We start from the raw sequence: 21,434 nt of genomic DNA, 5'->3' as shown, positions 1-21,434 counted from the left end.
CTTGTCCCTGCTCTGCTCAGCAACCTCTCCCTACACTGGCAAAAAACTAAATGTAAAATGGTGGCCAGATCGGGTTTATTTATAGGATAGGGGGTGTGTCCATGTGCTGAAATGTCTCAATTGGCTGTCCTGTCCCACCTGATAGATGTGTCATGGGTCAAAATTCTGCACAATGCAAAGACTATGGTGCCGGCGGACATCGCCGCAAAACAACCACCGGGCGAACCGCAAGGCCATGTCTACTTCTCATCTCAAAAATTATCTATCTCTCATAGAGCCTTGAGCTTTTTATGCAAAACACTACACAAGTTCCATTTGGTGGATGCATGGAGACTCTTGAACCCCTGTAGTCGTGACTATACCTTATTTTCTAGTCTACATGGTTCATTTCAAAGGCTAGATTATTTATTCATATCTAAGGAACATCTCCAACTATGCACTAATGCCAAAAGAGACTCCATACACCTGTCAGACTACTCCCCAGTGCTTTTGTCTATCTCAACCCCACCATTAGTGCTACATACATTTAAATGGAGACTTAATGAACAGTTAATCTCATCAACTGAGCTCAGAGAGAAAGTACAGAACCTCCTTGATGAATATTTCCTTCTGAACTCTCTCCCAAAGACCTATACCAATATAATATGGGAAGCCTATAAAGCATATATATGTGGACAATTCATTAATATGGGAGAACGCCTCAAAAAAGAGAGAATGGCCCGAACAGAAACACTCTTGTCGGAGATACAAAGGATAGAGTGCCTTCACAAGCAATTCCTACTAGAATCGCATTTAGCCCAACTTACAGAGCTACGAACCGAGCTGAAAAACATTCTAAATACAGCTTCTGCTAAATACTTTCTACACTCACAATGTAAATATTTTGCACATGGAGACAAAGCCTCCAAATTTATGATGAGCCATATTAAACAGAGAAAAGCACACAACTATATATGTAAAATCATCAAACCAGGCGGGGATCTGGCCCTAACAACAAAATATATAGCTCTTCAATTTCAAGACTTTTTTCTCAATCACTATATAATATTCCCCAATATGACCCGGTAGGCAACCCCCAATGCAATATAAAAACTATTAACACCTTCCTTTATTCTATTCTACTCCCGAAGTTAGACGATTCCCAGAGAACTGCAGTAGGGCCCGAAGAATTGGATTTAGCCATAAAACAACTACCCAAAGGGAAAACCCCAGGCCTAGATGGACTTCCAGCCCTCTACTACCATACCTTTAGTAAGTCCCTACTTCCACATTTCTAGTTAATTTGTAACCAATACCTTCAAAGTGCCCGTTAACTCTAGACATGACGAGAGCACATATCACCATTTTCCCCAAAGAAGGGAGACCCAGCCCAATGCTCGAACTATCGCCCCATATCCTTATTGAATCTAGATTTAAAACTACTGGCGAAGATGTTAGCCAACCGTCTTTCACCACTTTTGCCCTCCCTGTTACACAGAGACCAGACGGGATTTATAAAGAGAAGGGAAGGTAAAGATAACTCAGCCAGAATACTGAATGTGTTATCCCATGCAGAAAAAAACACTCCTACTCTTTGGTGCTTCTCAGTACCGATGTACAAAAGGCCTTCTATAGTGTCAACTGGGTCTTTATGCACCTTACTTTGGTTAAATTTGACCTTCCTGACACTTTTATTAGTGCTATATTCTCCATGTACCGCAACGCCTTGGCTGCGGTGATGGTGAATGACACTATTTCACCCCCATACAACATCAGGAATGATACCAGACAAGGGTGCCCTCTCTCCCCTCTGGTCTTTGTGATGATTATGGAACCCCTACTCCAAGCCATTAGACAGAAGGATAAAATAATGGGTATCAAACTGGGCAACCAAGAACACAAAACAGCTGCCTTTGCCAATGACTTATTGGTGATGACATCTAACCCAGTCATCTCCCTGCCTCTAATCTACGATCTGCTGGAAAAATGTAGCCCCCTATCTAACTTTAGGATCAATATGAAAAAATATCATGTCTTGAGTGTAGGTCTTAGGTCCTCGGTCAATTTGGAACTGATGGCACATTCCCCATCTAATTGGGATGCCCCGTTCCCGACCTATCTGGGGATCAGGATTGTCCCTGACCCCCAGAACCTCTTCCAACCTTATTATAGCCTTCTGTTAAAATCTATACAAGAACAACTGGCTTCATTGCACTCTCCCACATTGTATTGGTGTGGGCGCAAAAACATGGTCACTTCATTTGTGTTACCAAGACTGAATTACCTACAACAAGTTTTGCCCATACCAGTCCCGAGAATTTTCTACCTAACTTTATTAAAATATATACGCACCTTTAAAGGAAACCCTGCCTGGCCACAGTGACTCTACAGAGACCTAGAGACTTTGGGGGCATAGGCCTACCTGACCTCTTGTTGTACAACAGAGCTATCCTTATGATGAGAGTCTTGGATTGGTTCCGCCAACCACCTCATAGATCCTGGGTTGAGATAGAAGAGTACAATTTCCAATCATCTTTCAGAAAGGCTAACCACTCTTTACAAGTACCACATCTAAACTTAACGGTCAAAGCCACCCTCAATGCTTGGAATTGGCTTCAAAACTCACCATGGGGGATCCCATTGCCTTCCCCGCTCATACAGGTGAGAGATTTGATAGAATGGGCCCCAAATGAGTTGAAACAAAGTCTCCCCATTTTGATATACAAATCCGAAGTCCCCATTCTCTCACTATTTAAGAAGGATGGAGGGATGATGGATAGAGAGAACTTACCTACATTACTACCGGAATTTAAGTTCCACTCCCCCTTAATTTTCTTTCTTCACTCTTAAATATCTAAACACATTCCACAACAAGCCCTGCTTAGGCCACTTACTTGGTTTGAGGGATTGATCTGTAGCCATACCCCCCTTCCAAACCAATTTCACAGTTCTATAAAAGGCTTAGCTCCCCGACTTTGATGCCTAAACCAGCTTCCATTGGTCTCCGGGAGAGAGATCTGGGGATTTCTGTCTCCCCAACTGAGCCACATGCTTTATCCCCAACTTTCTTCCTTGAGCCACATACAGTCAGGTCCATAAATATTGGGACACCGACACAATTCTAACATTTTTGGCTATATACACCACCACAATGGATTTGAAATGAAACAAACAAGATATGCTTTAACTGCAGACTGTCAGCTTTAATTTGAGGGCATTTACATCCAAATCAGGTGAACGGTGTAGGAATTATAACAGTTTGCATATGTGCCTCCCACTTGTTAAGGAACCAGAAGTAATGGAACAGAATAATAATCATAAATCAAACTTTCACTTTTTAATACTTGGTTGCAAATCCTTTGCAGTTAATTACAGCCTGAAGTCTGGAACGCATAGACATCACCAGACGCTGGGTTTCATCCATGGTGATGCTCTGCCAGGCCTCTACTGCAACTGTCTTCAGTTCCTGCTTGTTCTTGGGGCATTTTCCCTTAAGTTTTGTCTTCAGCAAGTGAAATGCGTGCTCAATCGGATTCAGGTCAGGTGATTGACTTGGCCATTGCATAACATTCCACTTCTTTCCCTTAAAAAACTCTTTGGTTGCTTTTGCAGTATGCTTTGGGTCATTGTCCATCTGCACTGTGAAGCGCCGTCCAATGAGTTCTGAAGCATTTGGCTGAATATGAGCAGATAATATTGCCAGAAACACTTCAGAATTCATCCTGCTGCTTTTGTCAGCAGTCACATCATGAATAAATACAAGAGAACCAGTTCCATTGGCAGCCATACATACCCACGCCATGACACTACCACCACCATGCTTCACTGATGAGGTGGTATGCTTAGGATCATGAGCAGTTCCTTTCCTTCTCCATACTCTTCTCTTCCCATCACTCCCACTTCTTCCCAGTACAAGTTGATCTTGGTCTCATCTGTCCATAGGATGTTGTTCCAGAACTGTGAAGGCTTTTCTAGATGTCGTTTGGCAAACTCTAATCTGGCCTTCCTATCTTTGAGGCTCACCAATGGTTTACATCTTATGGTTAACCCCTCTGTATTCACTCTGGTGAAGTCTTCTCTTCATTGTTGACTTTGACATACATACGCCTACCTCATGGAGAGTGTTCTTGATCTGGCCAACTGTTGTGAAGGGTGTTTTCTTCACCAGGGAAAGAATTCTTCGGTCATCTACCACAGCTGATTTCCGTGGTCTTCTGGGTCTTTTGGTGTTTCTGAGCTCACCGATGCGTTCCTTCTTTTTAAGAATGTTCCAAACTGTTGTTTTGGCCACGCCTAATATTTTTGCTATCTCTCTGATGGGTTTGTTTTGTTTTTTTCAGCCTAATGATGGCTTGCTTCACTGATAGTGACAGCTCTTTGGATCTCATCTTGAGAGTTGACAGCAACAGATTCCAAATGCAAATAGCACACTTGAAATGATCTCTGGACCTTTTATCTGCTCATTGTAATTGCGATAATGAGGGAATAACACACACCTGGCCATGGAACAGCCCATTACTTTTGGTCCCTTAACAAGTGGGAGGCACATATGCAAACTGTTGTAATTCCTACACCGTTCACCTGATTTGGATGTAAATACCCTCAAATTAAAGCTGACAGTCTGCAGTTAAAGCACATCTTGTTCGTTTCATTTCAAATCCATTGTGGTGGTGTATAGAGCCAAAAATTTTAGAATTGTGTCCATGTCCCAATATTTATGGACCTGACTGTACTTCATCAAAGTATGTGAGGATTCAGGAGAATGGATACAAGGTTCTCACATGGTGGTATAAAACCCCAGACATCACATGCAAATTTCACAGTACGAGGTCAGACACCTGCTGGCGTGATGAGAGGGAAAGGGGCTCGTTTTTCCATGTGTGGTGGTCCTGCTCTGTAAGTCAGAGCTGGTGGGAGAAGATCTTTAGGGAAATCAATACTATTTGTAGGTCAGCTATACCACTCTCCCCCCATCTAGCTCTACTGGGCCTATAACCTCTGAGCACTGCCGTCAATGTCCCATTTCTTTTCAACAAACTTTGACTCGTGTACCTTTGATTGTCCACACCATATACCCATTTCCATACACATGTAACATCTACTTTATAATTGTTTCTGTGCAGACTTATGTTGTTTGTACTGTACAGTATTTTTAACCTGTGTGTGTATTTCTTTGAGCTTTGAACTCTCAATAAAACCCTTTGGGGGGGGAAGGGAACGATTTACAAGTGCAGGGAAAGATTATTCAAGGTGTAGGGAAAGGATAGGGAAGAATCAATCCACAGCATTTCTGTTGAACAGAGTTCATTCGGGAAGGGGACAGCCTGGGTAATAGGAACATTTCTTTTAGACCTTGCAGCACTGACTGGGCACCCGAATTGCCATCAAACAGCTCTGTAATTCCATAAAACCGTTCTTATTAGAGTTCAAGTGCTGTTTGATACAGGCAGTAACAGAGGTTATTACAAGGAAATATTTATACGTTTTATTTGGCCTAGTGCGGTGCAGTTATATGCTCCAAAGCATTTTTTGGCTTGTATTAGTGGGTAAAAAGGGCTTATTAGCCATTATGTGGTTAAGTGCGAACACTACAGCCCTTTTTGTCGTGCATTAGTGGCAAAAGTAAAATATATTTGCCGCTCAGCAATGCAGAAATCTGTTTTAAAGCCCCTTTTTTGCGTGTATTAGTGGAAAAAAGAAAAATATATTTTCCGCTCAGCGGTGCAGTTATCTGTTTTAAAGACCATATTTGCGTGTATTAGTGGAAAAAGGAAAAATACAATGCAGTGAGATATTTTACAGCCCAGTTTGCTGTGTATTACTGTATAAATACAAATATATTCGCCTTTCATTGTTGCACTTATCTGTTGAAATGCCTTTTGTGTAAAAATAGAAACAAATTAGGGCCTATTGTGATATATTCTAAAGCCCTGTTTGCTGTGTATTAGTGGCAGAATAAAAATATTTAATCTAACATTTGGTTATTTGATCTAACAGTATGTCAGGCTAAGAAGTACCAGGCCCTGCATAGGGGAGTGGCAGAGGCCCAAATTTGTCTGGCGCAGGCAGAGGTTGCAGCAGAGTAAGGGGCCGTGGCAGCATAGGTCACTTTGAGAGGCACGTTAAAAACACTTTATTTAGTAATATTGAAAGTTTATCTACACATAGTTAAACTAGATCCTAGTTCCTAGATACACCCTACCACAAGAACTCCTTTATATTTAGGAGTATGAAAACCAAGGGGTATATCCTATTGTGGTCCTAGGAGAATATTTTTGTACTACACTCACAGGGCTGTAGACCCCTTGGTAAGTGCTGTACAGGACCTAACACTTAAAGGATGGATTCCTAACGGGGCTCAATATAGAAACGAGAGTCAGTCTGCACGTATTCACTGTACTGCATTCTAATGCCCTCTGAGGCTCGTTGTTTTGCTGCACGCACGCACGCTATCAGAAGCGCGCAGCGTCTTTTTAGTCAGTAGACCTAAGTGTGTTCGGCAGGACTATTGCATACCCACCATCAGGGTCGCAGTATATGGTGCCTGCCAAACATTAGGTCTAATGCTCCTGATGAATTACCGACAACTGTCGGAAGGGAAACGCGTCGAGCATTAGACTGCAGTACAGTGAATACGTGCAAACTGACTCTCGCTTCTATATTGAGCCCCGTTAGGGATCCATCCTTTAAGTGTTAGGTCCTGTACAGCACTTACCAAGGGGTCTACAGCCCTGTGAGTGTAGTGCAAAAATATTCTCCACAATAGGATATACCCCTTGGTTTTCATACTCCTAAATATTAAGAAGTTCTTGTGGTAGGGTGTATCTAGGAACCAGCATAAAATTGGTCTGTAATAGTTCCAGCTCACCCTATCAGCCTATTTATGTGGAGATAAACTTTTAATATTACTGAATAAAGTGTTTTTAACGTACTTCTAGGCAGTAAACCGTATTTAACTAGTACGTCTACAATATCATCATATCTAAGTTAACCCACTTCGAGAGGCAGGAGCTCCCAGTGTCAGCTAGAGGTCGTGTTGTGATTCGGCGGTTCTTGAATGGTTGACTCGATCTTCGACTTCGTCAAAAGTAACATCAGACACCCCCACCAAGAGTCAGTGGGCTTGTCAGGCACAATCCTTAGTTGGCATGGCCCGGGAGAAGGCCCTGTGCCCTCACCTGTCCTCAACCTGCCTCTGTCCTTTTCTGTTCCCTCACTGTGAGAAGTTTTATATGCTGCAGGCTCTGCTCCACTTTTCAGCGAGGAAAAGCTACTAGAGGACAGTCAGCAGCTACTGTCCAGCCAAGATGTGGAGGAGACATCCACCGCTTCCTCTGCTAGGCGGGCAAGTAGTGATCAGGAGAGTGGTGTGGGAGCTAGTGTTAAGAGCGGTCAGGATGCTGACCCAGAGACGGTTGAGGAGTACATCAGTGAAGGCAGACACTACTTGATGATGATGACGTAGCTGATTGCACTTGGGAGCCAGGTGACGAAGGGGCTTCATCATCATCAGGGGAGAGGGAGTCAGCTTGCCCATGAGCGGAGCCAGCAATCACTACCATGGCTGGGAGTCAGCAGGGGGGCAGCAGTGGGAGGTCTGGAGCAAAATGTGCCCGGGGTAGACCACCCGCTTCGCGGGAACCTACCTGCCCGGGAAGTAGCGGTGCAGGGGCTCATAGAGGCAGCAGCAATAGCAGTTAGTCAGTGCGTAGCGTTTGAGGTAAAATCACCTACTCTGCGGTGTGGGAGCTGGAGGAGGTGAACGTGGCCGTATGTAGAATATGTGGGTGAAGTTTGTCCAGGGTGCCAATGTTGGCCCTGCGTCAACATATGCAGCGTCGCCATAAAGTGTTGAGAACCGTGGCTCCGATGTGGTGATCCAGCCTGCCGCAGCAACCGCTGCATCAACCAGGGGCACGCAGCCGGATTTAGGCAGTCAAGGCTCCACCACCTCAGCTGAAGAGAGCTGTACAGTTACTAGAAAAAGTATGTGAACCCTTTGGAATGATATGGATTTCTGCACAAATTGGTCATAAAATGTGATCTGATCTTCATCTAAGTCACAACAATAGACAATCACAGTCTGCTTAAACTAATAACACCCAAAGAATTAAATGTTACCATGTTTTTATTGAACACACCATGTGAACATTCACAGAGCAGGTGGAAAAAGTATGTGAACCCCTAGACTAATGATATCTCTAAGCAGTGTCGGACTGGAATACCTAAGGCCCACCAGTAAAATTTATTTTGGGGGCCCACCGTACAGATACATTCAAATATAATAAATATTTTAACAAGTTTTTTATATGAACATAGGCTGGTTGAGGTGCTCTGCATTGAATAAATGTATGTAGAGCAGTAAATCTACTGTGTTATGTGCCACTTGTGCAGGGGGTGGGAGACTAGGGGCCCACCTTGCTCAGGGGCCCACCGGGGGATTCCCCTGTACCCCTGTGGGCCAGTCCGAGCCTGTCTCTAAGAGCTAATTGGAGTGAGGTGTCAGCCAACTGGAGTCCAATCAATGAGATGAGATTGGAGGTGTTGGTTACAGCTGCCCTGCCCTATAAAAAACACACATCATTTCTGGGTTTGCTTTTCACAAGAAGCATTGCCTGATGTGAATGATGCCTCGCACAAAAGAGCTCTCAGAAGACCTACGATTAAGAATTGTTGACTTGCATAAAGCAGGAAAGGGTTATAAAAGTATCTCCAAATGCCTTGCTGTTCATCAGTCCATGGTAAGACAAATTGTCTACAAATGGAGAAAGTTCAGCACTGCTGTTACTCTCCCTAAGAGTGGCCGTCCTGTAAAGATGACTGCAAGAGCACAGCGCAGACTGCTCAATGAGGTTAAGAAGAATCCTAGAGTGTCAGCTAAAGACTCACAAAAGTCTCTGGCATATGCTAACATCCCTGTTAGCGACTCTACGATACGTAAAACACTAAACAAGAATGGATTTCATGGGAGGATACCACAGAGGAAGTCACTGCTGTCCAAAAAAAACATTGCTGCACGTTTACAGTTTGCACAAGAGCACCTGGATGTTCCACAGCAGTACAAGCAAAATATTCTCTGGACAGATGAAACCAAAGTTGAGTTGTTTGGAAGAAACACACAACACTATGTGTGGAGAAAAAGAGGCACAGCACACCAACATCAAAACCTCAACCCAACTGTGAAGTATGGTGGTGGGGGCATCATGGTTTGGGGCTGCTTTGCTGCATCAGGACCTGGACGGATTGCTATCGCGATTGCCAAGAGATAACAGTATGCGTGCACTCATCCAACGGCACAGAAGCTGAATGTGCTCCTGTCCAAGTTGCTGGTGTTGTAGTCCTTCCCTTTTTTTTGTCATTAGCAATACTGATAGATTACTGACCAAATGCTGTCCAAGCGAAGGCGGATGCTCAACAGACAGGATCCGTTTTTGGGGGGTTATTGTTCTGACATATCAGAGGAAGGGCAAAATAATCTGTCGGGGGGCTCTACTTGTATAAGCGTTTAATACAGTAGAACAGGTTCTGTAGACATCTATGTGGAATCAGCTGATGACGGTGTAAAAGGAGTGCACTTCTTGGCGCTAACATCGACTTGTAAGGCTGAGTTCACACTTGAGTTATGTGGTCAGTTTTGGCCCCGTGACTGCCCAAATAAGTGATGTGTGCAGTGATACTAAAAGTGATGCCTGTCATCTGCATGTCATATGGACTCACAGTATTATTTCACTACCAAAGCAGACTCACTATGTGTATTACTGCAAGGCACAGTGTTTTACACCACTATAAAGGCTCTCTGCAGCCAGGAAATAGCAGTTTTTAACGTAATTTGCCGCTAATTTAGTTGGATCAAACAAATAAAAAAAAATAAAAAAAGAATTTGAAAAATTCACTCAGCTCTAACAATGAAGTTTTTTCTAGCACTGTCCCTAGCGCCTGCAGACATCTCTCCCTGCACTAAGTACACTGGAAAATGAATCCAAGATGGCTGCAGCTATTTATAGAGCTGTGACATCACAGGGCTGCCTGGCTGCTGATTGGCTGCATGCATGGCATTATGGGTAATCCCACCTTCCCAGAGTTCCTTTCTCTGTGTACTCACACGTGCAGCAGCCATTTTAGGAAACAATGTGATTCGTTACCACAAAGTGCGAGGAAATTTGCATTCGGTGCAAATCAAATTTTTCCTGAAATTCGGAATGAATTCCATTTTGTCACCTTCGATTCACTCATCTATACTCAACACTATCAGGTGAGTATTCCATTTGAAGATTTTGGTGGAATCTTAACTTCCGTTTGACATTACCGCCCTAGGCAGCGCTATGTCTCTCTCTCTCTCTATATATATATATATATATATACTGTATATATATACTGTATATATTTGTAAAGAGTTGCCGTATTTGAAAGTGAAGTGTATTTGCTGTTGTTTAGTTTTCATTTCTCCCCTCAAATACAGCTAGCTATAGAAAGAACCAAATATATGAAGGGAGTTTTTTTCAAGCCATTAATATAGAATGGTAAAGTAGTTTGGTGACAGCATATAGCACAGGAGACATTTAATAAACCACTGAAATGCTTGTGTTGGAAGCAGTGACAGAAGCCTAATAGTCAGTTTTTTAAAATGGGAAGAAATATGGTTAATAAAAGATTTTTATGAGACAGGATTGCAGATCTAGATGACATGCTCAAAACAGATGCTTTTAATAGGAAAAGGAGACAAATAAATCTGCCTTATAGGGATCAAGCAGGAATGCTGGTGGTTACAAAATATACTAAGTGAATTGTAGAACACCGTACGGTTAATCTTACCTACTATATTGCATTTACAAGCTGACATTAACTGTGGACTTTTTTCCTCCAAATAAATCTTTCCTTATGCCACATATTAGAATGCTCATCCTGTATTATTTCAATCAGGTTTTTCATTATAAACATATTTTTAAACTAGTTTAAATGTTTGATTGCTGTCTACACAAAAGATAATCAATTTTTTACACTGACCAGTAGAGCATAAACAAAAAGTTGACTATTTCTGTATTGTTCAACTCGCTTGTCAGTTGTGCAGTGTAGACTGGGACAAGGTCAGCAGAGGTTGTGACACTTCATGACAGATGACAGCTGTAGTGCACTTCTGAAGGTCTAGATAAAATATACAGCAATGCTACACATTCTGCACAGAGATAACACACAATATGCAGGCCTTCTCCCTGATTTCTGGGGCTGCGGTCCTGTTGTCCATCAATTCATGGAGTGTGTAATAGTATTTCTGACAATTCTTCGATTATTAACTGCAATTCATTATAGCTGTTAAAGGGTACATGTCCTGTTGCACTGTCTTTAAAGAAAATATAGGAAGGGCGTGCATATCTGGAATAGGAAAGTGTCTAAAAAAACAACTACAACATTTAAAAAAATGTCACAAATGTATAATTTTTCTCATAATTGATTAAACTAAATTAAATTGTTATACATTACCTTTAAAAGTCAATTGTACCAATATGTTAGCAGAGTTTTCTTGTGAAATATGGAACATAACACCATGCTGTTGAAATAGTCCTTCCTTTTCTGACTCCAACATTTAGTGTGGAGTCATTAGCCAAGGATTCTATGCAGACAATCTTCTTGGGCACAAAGTTGGTCTTGTCTTGTGTCTTCTTTTATAGTAGATGGACCGTTTACTGCCTGCACCTAAAGCTGGGTTTAGACTGCATGATGTAGCAGCCAATTGTCATGAAGGAAGCACTCCTTCCTGACAGTCAGCTGCTCGTTAAATGAAGGAGACCACTGCATTTACATGAAGATGAGAGATCGATTGCGATTCCTTGTTTCTAGGCAGCAGAACGCTGTTTAGACTGCACAATCTGCTGCCAGGAAACGGTGATTGGTGGTGCCTGCATGAACGACAAGATCATCCAAAGAACGTGCGTTTCACAGGAATGGTCGTTCCCGATAATCTGCCTGAAAATTGGCTTGTGTAATTCCACCTTTAGGTACCACAGCTCAGGCGTACTAGCTACCTCTGTATTCCCTATAGCAAACAGCCATATTTGAATTTCTCTGATCATATGCTGTTGATTTACTAATCCTCTCAAAAATGTTGGGGTAATATATCAAATGTGGAGTAATTTTTCCTGTTTCGTTGGTGGAATAGGCATTGGTGTCAATTTTATTTTGTATTTGCACCCTATTCAGGGTGGTATGTACCATGCCATACAGTTTGCATTGACTAAAGGGCAGCCTGATGTTTTATGGGTGAAGTTACATTTTAAGATTTATCAATGCAAAAAGTTTCAAAAAAGTCACAAGTGTGACTAGAAACTGACTGAACTTTTGAAAAAAAAAATATGACTAGACTTTAGACTGAAAAATCCATAGGTATTTTATGAAAATGACTATAAAAAAACTGAAGATTTGCAAACATCTCATAGCAAACATCAGTGAAAAATGCATTGCATCCAGACTGCAATGCAATGCATTTTCCACTAAAGCCTTATTTACTTCTATGGGGGCAGGACTGCGTGAAAAATGCAGAATATAGAACATGCCACAATTCTGACGCAACGCAGAAATGATGCGTGAAAAATCGTGTGCACAGACCCATTATGGGTCAGGATTCAGTGCGGGTGCTATGCATTCACTTCATGCATTGCACCTGCGCGGAAAACTCGCATGAAAGGGGCCATAGACAGCCTAAAGATATGTCCAATTTATCATAAAGTTATGGCTCAGGCTAGATTATAAATTTAGTGCATAGCTAGATATTTGTATCTAACGCTACACAGTTAGGTCCAAATATATTTGGACACTGACTCAAATTTAGTTTTTATTTCCTGTTTACTAAAACTTATTAAAATCATAGTTATATAATGGATATAGACATAAAGTCCAGACTTTTAGCTTTCATTTGAGGGTATCCACATTAATATTGGATGAAGGGTTTAGGAGTTTCAGGTCCTTTATATGTGGCACCCTGTTTTTAAAGGGACCAAAGTAATTGGAAAATTTACTCAAAAGCTGTTTCATGGGCAGGTGTGGACAATTCCTTCATTATTTAATTCTCAATTAAGCACATAAAAAGCCTGGAGTTGATTTGAGGTGTGGTGCTTGCATTTTGAAGATTTTGCTGAGAAATAAACATGTGGTCAAAGGAGCTCTCCATGCAGGTGAAACAAGTCATCCTTCATCTGCAAAAACTGAAAAAACCCACCTGAGAAATTGCTACACTATTAGGAGTGGCAAAATCTACAGTTTGGTACATCCTGAGGAAAAAAGAAAGCACTGGTGACCTCAACAATGCAAAAAGACCTGGACGCCCACAGAAGACAACAGTAGTGGATGATCGCAGAATATATACCATGGTGAAGAGAAACCGCTTCACAACAGCAAACCAAGTGAACAACACTCTCCAGGATATAGGCGTATCAATATCCAAATCTACCATAAAAACTGCATGAAAGTGGGTTCACTGCATGGTGCAAGCCACTTATAAGCCTCAAGAGCAAGAAGGCTAGATTGGACTTTGATAAAAAAAAAAATCTTTAAAAACCAGCACACTTCTGGAAGAACATTCTTTGGACAGATGAAACCAAGATCAACCTCTACCTGAATGTTGGAAAGAAAAAAGTATGGTGAAGGCATGGTACAGCTCATGATCCAAAGCATACCACATCATCTGTAAAACACGGCGGAGGCAGTGTGATGGCTTGGGCATGCATGGCTGCCAGTGGCACTGGGTCCCTAGTGTTTATTGATGTGCTCAAATGCAGCCAAACTGATTGGACGGTGTTTCATAATACAGATGGACAATGATCCAAAACATAATGCCAAAGCAACCCAGGAGTTTATTAAAGCAAAGTAGTAGAATATTCTTAAATGTCCATGAGTTCAAGACTTCAGGCAGTCATTGCCAACAAAGGGTTTTCAACCAAGTATAAAAAATGTACATTTTATTTGCAATTATTAAATTTGTCTAATTACTTTTGAGCCCCTGAAATGAAGTGATTGAGTTAAAAAAATTCTTTAGTTCCTCACATTTTTATGCAATCATTTTGTTCAACCCACTGAATTGAAGCTGAAAGTCTGAACTTCAACTGCATCTGAATAGTTTTGTTCAATGGAATCCATTGTGGTAATGTACAGAACAAAAATTGGAAAAATGTTGTCTCTGTCCAAATATATATGGACCTAACTGTACCACTTTTTGGTCGGTTTATTTAGTCTGAATTTTTTGTCAAAATTTTTCTACTAAATAGTGCATCTTAGCCCTCTCCCACAAAGTCACACTCTCTTAGTGAGTGAGGCACAGATTATTCTTTATGTTTTCTTTTTATTTATAAATATACTTTATCTAAATTAAAATCCTCCAAATTGCACCAAAAAGGCACAAACTTTTTTGTAGAAAAGATTACTGAATTCAGGCGCAGGAACATTTGTCTTTTTACACAATTGATCTAAACAGGCTAGATAGCTTGATTGATTAGTTGTAATATTTTTTTTTATTTTTCAAACAGTAGTCCAGTCATTAGAAACAACATTAATGTTAGACTGAAAATGGATTGCAAAACTAGCGAACACTGATAATAAGAATGACTCCCCCAAAAGATATCCTGCCAATAAATCCTGCCAAAATCATAATGTTTCTAAAAGAAAACAAACAAACATTTTCTAAATTCAACCAGCATGTACCACAATCTGACCAGAATTTATTATAATAGAGCTTGAAACAACTTAAAATACCTATACAGTCAGCCCTGAAAGGGACAATGCTGAAATGTCTCAGGGTCACTATAATATACTGTGTTTTCTCCATTTTCTATTGTTCCTTGCCTAAATTTTTTTAAATTAAAATAACATTAAGGAATTAAAATAAAAATGTATATTAATTAAAAAATAAATAAATAAAGAATTAAACTTACCTTAGAGTTCTGAGAAAGGAAAGTGGAGTATAATATAGAGTCCAAACAGTATCATACAACACATATGTATGGTGTTTTGCTAGTGCCATGCGGTCCGCAGATACATGTTGTACACTACAGTGCCCAGAGTACCATCCTTTGCCCAAATAGAATCAGAAGTGCCCAGATAGTACACTATTGTAACTGCTTGATGGCATAAAGTGTTCTTAGAGTGCCTTTCAACACCCATAGAAAAAAAAACAAAAAAAAAACATACACAATGCCCACATAAAGATGATTCCACTATTAACTTTGCTTACATTTGGTTTCAAGCGTGATGAATGGAGAACTCTTTGGATCCATGTGAGGTACAGGTCTGGATCTAGCTTTCTTAGAAAGAGACTGTCATGTACTAAATGATGTCTGATTCTCATTTTTTACATGGGATAACACCTTTTAAAGATAAATTCAATTTACACATTCCAGCACTAATAAACTGGGCTTGGCCATGCTGGTGTTACTTTAAGGAAACAATTGAATCCTTTGTACAATAACTTCACCCGTTGTCTTTTACTATGAAGTGCTAATACCTCTGCAGTTTTTCATTTAGTATATCAATAAATCAATAATGTTCTCCATCCTCCTAGTGGGACACCACCTTGTGACCTTAGATACATTTAAATACTCATTGTCCACTGTGTATATATGGTTCCTTTCCTGAATAGAAGTGCAGAACAAGGAGACAGTGGGTGATCTATTATGGCTACTTCATACTAAGATCACTCTTTATTTGAAATTAAAATTATGTATCACACTGCATACTGTATCATTTCAATACAGCTGAATCCTGAAAGATACGTTGTGAACCAAACTGTTTTGGGATTCCTAACCCTAACTTGAGAATAGTTTTTTTTGGGGGCTTTTTATCATACAGTATCCTATACTTAAAGGGGTTGTCTCACTTCAGCATATGACATTTATCATGTAGAGAAAGTTAATACGAGCCACATACTAATGTATTGTGATTGTTCATATTGTCTCCTTTGCTGGCTGGATTCATTTTTCCATCACATTATACACTGCTCATTTCTATGGTTACGACCACCCTGCAATACAGCAATAGTGGTCATGCTTACATACTATAGGGAAAAGCACCAGCCTATGTGAGCTGCCACAGTTCCGTCGACCAGAGAGGCCTGCATTTTTTTCTATAATGCGCAAGCATTACCACCGACGTTGGATTGCAGGGTGGTTATAACCTCTGGAAACAAGCAGTGTATAATGTCATGGGAAAATGAATTCAGCCAGCAAAAGAGGCAATATGGACAATCACAATACATTAGTACTATAAATGCCTGGTATTAACTTTCTCTACATGATAAATGCCACTTGCTGAATAGAGATGTCCCGAACTATTCGCCGGCGAATAGTTCCCGGCGAACATAGCTTGTTCGCGTTCGCCGAGGCGGGCGAATATATGCAATGTTCGGTCCGCCCCCTATACGTCATCATTGTGTAAACTTTGACACTGTACCTCACAGTCAGCAGACACATTTGATTACATTTAAAGAAAAACAACAATTTTGACTGTGAATAAATAGCAGTCAGTTGCACACACGTGTTTGTGTGATTAAGGCCCAGCTGAAAGTCCATAGTGTCACTTCAGCGCAACTCATTTCTGGTGTCACAGTAGCTTGCACGCATAGTACAACTTAACGTCGTGGTCGTGGTGCTGTGATTCCCTTTGGCCCTAGAATAATGCCCAGTGTTCAGAGGCCATGTACCCTGAACTCGAAAAGTTCTGAGGACATAGTTGACTGGCTAACACAGGACACCCAATCTTCTACAGCTTTCGCTCGGAACCTTGACGCACCATCCTCCTCCAGCTCAGCTTCGGGCACCTCTCAAGTTACCACTCGCCCGCCTGCCGCCACCACCAACACTAGCACCACAGCCGCTTCACTTGATCTGTCAAAGGAGTTATTTACACATCAGTTGGAAGAAATGAGTGATGCGCAACCATTATTGCCAGAGGATGTAGATAACAGTGATATGTCTCAGTCAGGCAGCATTACACACATGGACGTACAGCGTGATGATAATGATGTTGTACCCTCTGCTGCTTCCTTTGCTGAGTTGTCAGATACAAGTGAAGTGGTTGATGATGACGATGTGTCCGTGGATGTCACGTGGGTGCCCGATCGAAGAGAAGAAGAACAGGTGGAAAATTCAGATGGGGAGACAGAGGAGGAGGAGACGAGTTGGAAGCAGGGGGAGGTCGTCACAAGGAGCTAGTGGCATAGTCAGACAGCATGCATCGGCACCCAGGGTCAGCCAGACAGCACGCAAATCAACGCATGCTGTTGCCACCACCAGAATGCCGTCATTGCAGAGCTCAGCAGTGTGGCATTTTTTTTGTGTGTCTGCCTCTGACAACAGCGATGCCATTTGCAACCTGTGCCAAAAGAAACTGAGTCGTGGGAAGTCCAACACCCACCTAGGTACAACTGCTTTGCGAAGGCACATGATCGCACATCACAAACGCCTATGGGATCAACACATGAGTACAAGCAGCACACAAACTCAAAGCCGCCATCCTCCTCCTGGTCCAGCATCTTCAGCCACGTCAACCACTGCTGTCCTCCTTGCCCCCTCTCAACCATCCGCCACTCTGTCTCTCGCCTGTAGCAGTTCCTGCTCATCTGCCCACAGTCAGGTGTCTGTCAAGGACATGTTTGAGCATAAGAAGCCAATGTGACAAAGTCACCCCCTTTCCCGGAGTCTGACAGCTGGTTTGTCTGAACTCTTAGCCCGCCAGCTTTTACCATACAAGCTGGTGGAGTCTGAGGCCTTCAAAAAAATTGTAACTATTAGGACACCGCAGTGGAAGGTACCCGGCTGAAATTTCTTTTCACAAAAAGCAATCCCCAACCTGTACTCGATTGTGCAAAAAGAAGTAATGGCATGTCTGGCACACAGTGTTGGGGCAAGGGTCCATCTGACCACTGATACCTGGTCTGCAAAGCACGGTCAGGGCTGGTATATCACCTATACTGCACATTGGGTAAACCTGCTGACGGCTGCCAAGCATGGAATGCATGGCTCTGCAGAGGAGTTGCTGACACCGCCATGACTTGCAGGCAGGCCTGCTGCCACCTCCTCTACTCCTCCTACTCCATCCTCTTCCATAACCTCCTTGGCTGAGTCCTCTTCTGCTGCTGCGTCTTGCTCCACATCAATGGCACCCCCCCAGCTCCCCAGGGGCTATTCCACATCCCGGATACGGCAGTGTCATGCCGTCTTGGGGTTGACTTGTCTGAAAGCAGAGAGTTACACCGGACTAGCACTTCTGTCCGCCCTGAACGCACAGGTGGATCAGTGGCTGACTCCGCACCAACTGGAGATCGGCAAAGTGGTGTGTGACAACGGAAGCAATTTGTTGGCGGCATTGAATTTGGGCAAGTTGACACATGTGCCGTGCATGGCACATGTGTGTAATCTGATCTTACAACGCTTTGTGCATAAGTACCCAGGCTTACAGGACGTCCTGAAGCAGGCCAGGAAGGTGTGTGGCCATTTCAGGCGTTCCTGCACGGCCATGGCGCACTTTTCAGATATCCAGCGGCGAAACAACTTGCCAGTGAGGCGCTTGATTTGCGACAGCCTGACACGTTGGAATTCAACACTCCTAAAGTTCGACCGCCTGCTCCAACAAGAAAAAGCCATCAACGAGTATTTGTATGACCGGGGTGCTAGGACAGCCTCTGCGGAGCTGGGAATTTTTTTGCCACGTTACTGGACGCTCATGCGCAATGCCTGTAGGCTCACGCGTCCTTTTGAGGAGGTGACAAACCTAGTCAGTCGCACCGAAGGCACCATCAGCGACATCAACTCTTTGCGGTTGTCTAAAATCTATTTTGCTGAGAAATAAACATGTGGTCAAAGGAGCTCTCCATGCAGGTGAAACAAGTCATCCTTCATCTGCAAAAACTGAAAAAACCCACCTGAGAAATTGCTACACTATTAGGAGTGGCAAAATCTACAGTTTGGTACATCCTGAGGAAAAAAGAAAGCACTGGTGACCTCAACAATGCAAAAAGACCTGGACGCCCACAGAAGACAACAGTAGTGGATGATCGCAGAATATATACCATGGTGAAGAGAAACCGCTTCACAACAGCAAACCAAGTGAACAACACTCTCCAGGATATAGGCGTATCAATATCCAAATCTACCATAAAAACTGCATGAAAGTGGGTTCACTGCATGGTGCAAGCCACTTATAAGCCTCAAGAGCAAGAAGGCTAGATTGGACTTTGATAAAAAAAAAATCTTTAAAAACCAGCACACTTCTGGAAGAACATTCTTTGGACAGATGAAACCAAGATCAACCTCTACCTGAATGTTGGAAAGAAAAAAGTATGGTGAAGGCATGTTACAGCTCATGATCCAAAGCATACCACATCATCTGTAAAACACGGCGGAGGCAGTGTGATGGCTTGGGCATGCATGGCTGCCAGTGGCACTGGGTCCCTAGTGTTTATTGATGTGCTCAAATGCAGCCAAACTGATTGGACGGTGTTTCATAATACAGATGGACAATGATCCAAAACATAATGCCAAAGCAACCCAGGAGTTTATTAAAGCAAAGTAGTAGAATATTCTTAAATGTCCATGAGTTCAAGACTTCAGGCAGTCATTGCCAACAAAGGGTTTTCAACCAAGTATAAAAAATGTACATTTTATTTGCAATTATTAAATTTGTCTAATTACTTTTGAGCCCCTGAAATGAAGTGATTGAGTTAAAAAAATTCTTTAGTTCCTCACATTTTTATGCAATCATTTTGTTCAACCCACTGAATTGAAGCTGAAAGTCTGAACTTCAACTGCATCTGAATAGTTTTGTTCAAAATCCATTGTGGTAATGTACAGAACAAAAATTGGAAAAATGTTGTCTCTGTCCAAATATATATGGACCTAACTGTACCACTTTTTGGTCGGTTTATTTAGTCTGAATTTTTTGTCAAAATTTTTCTACTAAATAGTGCATCTTAGCCCTCTCCCACAAAGTCACACTCTCTTAGTGAGTGAGGCACAGATTATTCTTTATGTTTTCTTTTTATTTATAAATATACTTTATCTAAATTAAAATCCTCCAAATTGCACCAAAAAGGCACAAACTTTTTTGTAGAAAAGATTACTGAATTCAGGCGCAGGAACATTTGTCTTTTTACACAATTGATCTAAACAGGCTAGATAGCTTGATTGATTAGTTGTAATATTTTTTTTTATTTTTCAAACAGTAGTCCAGTCATTAGAAACAACATTAATGTTAGACTGAAAATGGATTGCAAAACTAGCGAACACTGATAATAAGAATGACTCCCCCAAAAGATATCCTGCCAATAAATCCTGCCAAAATCATAATGTTTCTAAAAGAAAACAAACAAACATTTTCTAAATTCAACCAGCATGTACCACAATCTGACCAGAATTTATTATAATAGAGCTTGAAACAACTTAAAATACCTATACAGTCAGCCCTGAAAGGGACAATGCTGAAATGTCTCAGGGTCACTATAATATACTGTGTTTTCTCCATTTTCTATTGTTCCTTGCCTAAATTTTTTTAAATTAAAATAACATTAAGGAATTAAAATAAAAATGTATATTAATTAAAAAATAAATAAATAAAGAATTAAACTTACCTTAGAGTTCTGAGAAAGGAAAGTGGAGTATAATATAGAGTCCAAACAGTATCATACAACACATATGTATGGTGTTTTGCTAGTGCCATGCGGTCCGCAGATACATGTTGTACACTACAGTGCCCAGAGTACCATCCTTTGCCCAAATAGAATCAGAAGTGCCCAGATAGTACACTATTGTAACTGCTTGATGGCATAAAGTGTTCTTAGAGTGCCTTTCAACACCCATAGAAAAAAAAAAAAAAAAAAAAACATACACAATGCCCACATAAAGATGATTCCACTATTAACTTTGCTTACATTTGGTTTCAAGCGTGATGAATGGAGAACTCTTTGGATCCATGTGAGGTACAGGTCTGGATCTAGCTTTCTTAGAAAGAGACTGTCATGTACTAAATGATGTCTGATTCTCATTTTTTACATGGGATAACACCTTTTAAAGATAAATTCAATTTACACATTCCAGCACTAATAAACTGGGCTTGGCCATGCTGGTGTTACTTTAAGGAAACAATTGAATCCTTTGTACAATAACTTCACCCGTTGTCTTTTACTATGAAGTGCTAATACCTCTGCAGTTTTTCATTTAGTATATCAATAAATCAATAATGTTCTCCATCCTCCTAGTGGGACACCACCTTGTGACCTTAGATACATTTAAATACTCATTGTCCACTGTGTATATATGGTTCCTTTCCTGAATAGAAGTGCAGAACAAGGAGACAGTGGGTGATCTATTATGGCTACTTCATACTAAGATCACTCTTTATTTGAAATTAAAATTATGTATCACACTGCATACTGTATCATTTCAATACAGCTGAATCCTGAAAGATACGTTGTGAACCAA

Source organism: Bufo bufo, chromosome 2 (genome assembly GCF_905171765.1).
Source record: "Bufo bufo chromosome 2, aBufBuf1.1, whole genome shotgun sequence".
Classification (NCBI taxonomy): domain Eukaryota; kingdom Metazoa; phylum Chordata; class Amphibia; order Anura; family Bufonidae; genus Bufo; species Bufo bufo.
This window is presented reverse-complemented; position numbering follows the sequence as displayed.